General features: G+C 41.0%; 1 pseudogene; it reads right to left on the bottom strand.

The window, feature by feature from the left end:
• Positions 1-1,384: 1,384 nt before the first annotated feature.
• The window catches only part of LOC149317473 (uncharacterized), a 29,597-nt pseudogene continuing 24,035 nt past the window's right edge, over positions 1,385-6,946 (bottom strand).

The following is a 6,946-nucleotide window of genomic DNA, read 5'->3' as shown; positions in this document are numbered from 1 at the left end:
AAACACAGGCAGTTTCATAATTGACAGTACATCTTTCAAATAACCTGGACCTGACCCATATAAGCCACATGACATCCTTGGAAGGTCCCATGTGGCCCAGTGACACTTTTAAAATCCATGATTTTTTAAAACATACACAGAGAGAGAAAGAGAGAGAGGGAGAGAGCATTTTAAATAATTATAAATTGTTTGGTCCATTTGACCACATCAGAAATTCTACGAGCAGTGTTTTGTACAAAGGAGACCTCTGCTCCCACAAACTCTTTACTTGAATTTTGAGAGGGCAGCCTGTTCATCTCCATAAAGCAAGGATTAGAGTGATGTCTGATTTTGATTTTTTTAAAAAAAGACTTTGCAAATTAGCAAAGGAAATCTTCTCCCCACTTCCTACCTTACTTTTCTATGTTATGCTGTCTGAAGTACTTTACTCCCAGGTTAGTTCCAATACTTGAAGTGAATGATACTTAGGAAAAAATATCCTTAAAACAGTGGGTCACAGGATGGTACAGTAATGAGTTAGCATGTTTCATGTATGATCTAGAACTGTATATGACAGATGATTTTCATCAAAACTATTTTGTCCTCAGTATTATGCTTTCCTAAAATAACATTGTGGTACAACCTCCTAATGGGGTCACACTCTCCTCAAAGGACTGTCTTTGCAGTCTGGGGGTGCTCCTAGACCCGTCGCTTCAGATGACAAATCAAGTAATTGCGACAGTCAGGAACGCCTGTTATCAGCTTCAGCCGATACGCCAGCTATGCCCTTTCCTGGAAGTGAGGGACCTAGAAACTGTGGTGCACATGCTGGTATCCTCAATGCACTCTACATGGGGCAATGCAATGCACTCTACATGGGGCTGCCCTTGTGTTTAGTTCAGAAACTTCAGTTAGTTCAGAATATGGCAGCCAGGTTGGTTTCTGGTAAAGCCAGAAGTGATTACATGACACCTGCCCATTAGTTTTTGGGTGCAGTACAAGGTGTTGGTTATAGCCTTTAAAGTCCCAGGATACTGGGATATGGTATTGTATTGTTTTGACTTGTTAACCATGCTGGTTGTCTTGGACAGAGAGGCAGGATATAAACAAAAAAAATTATTTTTATTAATCTTAGTATTAGGGATGAGTGAAAAATTTGTCCCCCCCTGTATTAACTGAAATATTTTTATTATTCAAGCCTCCTAGCCCACCCCACAACACAGTTATACATACATGACTACAACTTGTGTTTTCAAATGTATCAGATTATTAACAAATACAGTAAACAATAAATGTGAAGGAATACAAAGTTTGTACACAAACCAACAAAGAACACACAAATTTGCAACAAAAGGACATCATACAAATTAAAGATGTTTATAACTTCCCATGTTCTGCAGGCTCATCAAGATCTCTCACAACAGTCCTGTCCATGGCACCCTTGAGAATCCATTTTCCTGGTCCAAAGTTGCCCTTGTCTCCACTGGAAACTACTTGGGTCAATGCCTCCACATCCTCCACGTCATTCGTCACCAAATCCACCTCCCATCTTTAGTACCCCCAGGGCCATCTGATTTTGATGCTTCACAGTGATTAAATTCCTTAAAGCATGAGAAATTCATATTCTTACATGTTGGATTCAGGCATTTCCAGCCTCCTGCACACTGCTGGCCACCTCCCATGCTCGGAAAGCCACTCTTGTTCCTGCTGCTGGAACCACCAAATTCACCATGGCGCATAGGTCCTTCTTCACCAGCATGATTTATTCCTCCACAGCCATTCCCAATACATCAGTTGAAATCTGTCCTCTGGGTAGTAAGTGAAACTTTGATGGGGTTGCCTGAGAAATCTTTCTAATCAAACCAATAAATGCCAGCCTCTGCAAATAAGGATCATCAAAAGAAACTGTAACCTCTCATTTCAATTTTCCTACCTCATGGTCTGTGTATAGGTTAATCATGGGCTGTCCGGTTTTGTTTCGTTTTGTTGTCTTGATTATGCCAATCTGCTTGAAGCTGTCTGCTACTTACTTGATAGTTCCATTTTCACCAAGTCCCTGAACAAAGGTGGTATTGTTTTCTGTGAGTTTTCCAGTCTATGTGGCTGCATCTGCATTTATCCCTGATGTTTCACCTGCATCTGTGGCTGACATCTTCAGAGGTTGGTGGCATGCATACTCCATATGGTGTGTGGAGTATATATATCCTCCCAAACAAGGGTCCCACAGGTGTATATATGCCACACACTTCAATGCCACCAAGTTCTGAAGATGCCAGCCACAGATGCAGGTGAAACATCAGGAGTAAATTCTTCTGGAATGTGGCCACATAGCCTGAAAAACCCAAGGAAAACTATGGATGCTGACCATGAAAGTCTTCAACTTCACAAAGGCCGCTTTGTTGTCAGAGTTATTCTGTTCACCAGCAAAATCATGGCATGATCCTTGGTCCTGTGGTTCATCAAATTTATTGAAACCACCACCTTGCTGACCACTATCCATGCCTTCATGACCACCTTTGTTGCCACCTTTACCACCACTCCAATCGAAGCTACGTCTATCATGTCCACCACCACCTCTTCCTCCACTGCCTCTGCCATAGTTGTGGTCTGGTTGACCCTCATATCTACCTTGATCCTGGATGCCATAGCTTTCTCCACTACCACTTCCACTCATGAACAATTAATCCTGGGCATAGCCATCAGATCCACTACCACTTCCTCATCCACTGCTGCTGCCACTTCCATACTGACTTTGCTGGCTGTAGCTTTGAGGTAGATTGTAGGAAGGCTGCTACCCATAGGAGATTTGCTGCTGGCTTCCCTATCTTGATTGCTGGTTATAATCTTACTATTTCAAGGTTGTTGTTTTTTACAGACCTTACTACTTAGCACCTCTTGGAAACAAATATGGAATATGTCTATGCCTGGAGCTGGATTCACATTAGTGAATCCAGTAAATTTGTACAGAATTGTATTTCATTTCATAGATAAATCTTCTAAATCCACAATGGGATGTTTGCACACTACATATCATTTCAAAAAAAGTTAATACAATGAACATTTCTGCTTTAGATGTGTGAGTTAAATGCCAAACAGATGGAAAATTTTATATGGGGGGAGGGATGGAGAAAGTGTTACATCTTAGTCAAAGGTTACCAAACACTGAATATGCAAATATATTCCCAGAATGGTTTTAGTTTATCTAATCCAGATGTTTGGTAGTTTATGTAGTTCACAGGACAGATCAAACAGAGAACAAATAAAGTTAGGAAATGGAGACAGCATTTCAATGGAACGCAGGGGTTTAAGATAAAACACAAAATGAAGTATGATGTGTCTTTTTTAATGCACAAATCGACAGACAAAACCTAAGAAACAGTAATAGCTTAATGTCAATGGTGCGAACTGTAGAGGTGGACAAATCTGGTCAGCTTTACCTTCTTCCCCATTCACATTTGTGTTAATCTCACATTCTTTCCATCTCATTTATAAAGAAATAGGAACATTATTATAATTTCTGTTAAAAATTAAATTAATGAAATTGTTATGTATCTGTACTGGCCAAATTCCCACGATGGAAAATACCATGTTGTTCCTCCCTGTCCCATAGGCAGGGTACAGACAGCCCAAAAAGGGTGGCCTGTAGGCGCCTGTTTTTTGCCAGAGGGAAGCCTCAGCCACCAAATGGCAAGGCTTCCTGCCGGCAAAAAAAGAACCCACAAAAAGCGGGTTCTTTCTATGCTGCAGTGGTGGCATAATGACTGTGCCACAGTGCTCCACTGGCACACTTGTTATGCAAGTGCCACATGGTGCCATGCAGATGCTGCGCGGCACTTGTGTAACAATGGCAGCGCCCATGTGTACAGGGCACCACCACTTTGATGCCCTCATCATATGCGAGAGTTGTGGAGTGTCTGGAAGCGCCACTCCGAGGCACCCCTCGCACGTGACTATAGTTGAGATCCTTTTCCTGGATGGATCAGATATCTCTCTCATGTGCTTAGAAAACACTGTTAAAAAGATCCTGCCATTGTGTCCTTTGCCATCCAGATACATGTATCTGGTGTGTGCTTTTCGAGCTGCCATGGCTCTTCCTGGCTGTGGGTATAACTGCTTTTTAAAAACAAAGATTACTGCAATGTATATATTATTTGCATATTATTCATTGTGATCTTTTCTGCATTTGATATATGTGGCTAAGATCTGTAGGCAACAATGTTCATGTAAAGCTACACACATGCAACATCATTATAACCCTGAGCCTTATTCCGTTTAAAAACTGGTTAAAGCAAGATAATAAATGCTTACACAAATGCACTTTCCCATGTAGAACTGTACATGTGGTGACTTCTATGGAGTAAGGAACTTAATAAATAAATAATAAACTTTTTATTTATATGCCGCCCTTCCTTCGATCAGGGCGGCTTACAACATAGTTAAAATCCAACAAATTAAAATACACACTAAAAAATACACATAAACAAACAATAAAAAAGCCCCATAGCCCAACCTCTTGGCCACGAAAGAGGAGGGAGGCCCACAGGATATTTATTCGGGGAATGCCTGTTGGAATAGGAAGGTTTTAAGGTCCTTCCTAAATTGGGCCAGGGTGGTAGACGAGCGGAGCTCTGTGGGCAGCGCATTCCAAAGGGCTGGGGCAGCTATGGAGAACGTCCTCCGAGAAGTGGAGGTTAACCTAGCCCCAGGCACCTTCAGTAGCTGCTGCCCAGTCGTTCTGAGGGTGCGAGGCGGAATGTACGGGGAGAGGCGGTCCTTTAGGTATCCTAGGCCCAAGCCTTGGATAGCATATGCCAGAGAGAACTTGATAAAGTCAGTTTTGTGGTATGGGGGGGGGGGACTACAAGTCCCATGGTTATGCTGGGTTAGCAATTGCTTATAATACAAAAAACAACCTTCCTGAAGTGCTGGCCAGGGGAGACACACAGATGCTGTAGGAGAGGTCAATGGCATTCAGAACATTAGGAGCAGAGGCACTTTCCATAACCTTGTTGATTGCAGGCTTTGTTCTTCAGATGTTCTACCTAAGATGGGGACTGACACTGGGCAAACTTCCAGATGTCATAGGTGGAGGGTAGCATTTCACCTGTGCATTTCTACATCGTCACTTGCCACTGCCAGGAGTAGGGAAGCATTTTACCTGTTCATCTAAACAGTGAATTGCTAGGGGAGATTTGAGAGAACAATATCACCTCTTTTCTCATCAGTTCAGAACCTATCCCCCACCACCACCACAAATAAATCTTTGTTATTTTGTATTCCAGTACTTGGAAGCTGCTTTCTATGAAGGGTTGGGCTTTGCCCAAGAGGTATTGAATATGTCCCTCAGCAGCATCTTTCCCAAAAAAAGGTATATGCTCATGTGACTACAGGTAAATGGAGTTTTAAATTATTTTGATTCAATTTAACACAGTTTAACACCATGTTAAACATAACTCCTTTGTGTTTTTAGATACATGTATTTTTAGGATATTGCCACACTGCAGAAATAAGACAGTTTGACACTGCTTTAACTGCCATGACTCAGTGCTATGAAATTGTAGGATTTATAGTTGTGAGATATTTAGCCTTCCCTATCAGAGCAATGTGAAGCACCACAAATTACATATCCCATAATTCCATAGCATTGAGATATTGAGTAAAAGTGTTATCAAACTGCTTTATTTCTGCAGTGTTAGTGTTTCTTGTGTTTCATTGTACCTTGTAAGCTACTCAGAGAATGTATTAAAGAAGAGTATGTATTTAGACCTCATCCCCACTACTATTTAAACTGGATTGCAATTTGGTTTGAACCAATTCAAACGACCCTGGTTCCCACTTGAAGAGATTCACTGAAGCGATTTGGTGAGGGGGGTGCCATGCACCAGACCCATTTAATCCACATCCTTTTAACACTGATTTTTTTTTGCATCTTTTTCACCAAATCGATTTAATGAAAGTGTGAACCAGAAGCGGATCATAATCGATTCAAATTTGCCCTTTGACTGGCTGGAGCTGAATCATTTTGAATCAATTCATTCATGAATGTGAACCACAAGTGGATTATTTTGATGCCAGAAAATGACAGAAAATGCAGTTGAGGCAAGTGTAGTATAAACCATGATCCGATGTCGAATCAATCCATTGATTCGGATCGCACACCAATTTATCTGTAAGTGGAAATGAGGCCATTCAAGATTTTCACACGACATTGCTATATCGTTCCTTTAACGTCCCAAAGTGTAGTGGAATCATCATAACAGATAGACATTCCAAAAGATTTTCACATGAGGCTGTTAGTGTTCTTAAAACATTGATATATCAGAATTCAGCAATAAATGATTACAAAACTATTTCAAAACAGTTACACTCACACACTGGACACAGTAACGTTTCAGCAATGATTTAAGAACACTAACAGCCTCATGTAAAAATCTTTTGGAATCGTCTATCAGTTATGACGATTCCAGTACACTTTGGGACGTTACAGGAACGATATAGCAATGTTGTGTGAAAATCTTCTAAGTAATACAGTGCAACACCACATATACTGCCAACAAAATTGCAACCATAGTTGCCTTTTCTTCCCTCCTTCTTTCTCTCTATACTTAAGAGGCAAATAATAGCCATTTCTCTGGTAATCTTGTGTGTGTGTGTGTGTGTGTGTGTGTGTGTGTGTGTGTTTCTTTTGAATGGGGAGTATTCAGTCATCTGAACTTTTAGTACACATTGCATCCCCCACATTATATTTTGGGTCTCTATATTTTCATATATGGAGTCAGGCATGTTCTCAGGTATAAATAGTAGTCCCTAAATCTAGTTCTTTGCAGACAATGGCACACAGCATGCACATAGTTGGCCCCCAGTAGGTGCTCAGTGTATTATCTGTCTTACCCTCAGACCCCAGTCTGAGTCATTTCCCACTTTCTGTGGTCTACTCTTTGAACAGGTAAATATTGCCCTTTCTACA

Source organism: Sceloporus occidentalis, unplaced genomic scaffold (assembly GCF_023333645.1).
Source record: "Sceloporus occidentalis isolate IW3139 unplaced genomic scaffold, rSceOcc1.0.p SCAF_3, whole genome shotgun sequence".
Classification (NCBI taxonomy): domain Eukaryota; kingdom Metazoa; phylum Chordata; class Lepidosauria; order Squamata; family Phrynosomatidae; genus Sceloporus; species Sceloporus occidentalis.
The sequence above is the reverse complement of the archived record's forward strand: the minus strand, read 5'-3'. Positions and strand labels throughout refer to the sequence as shown.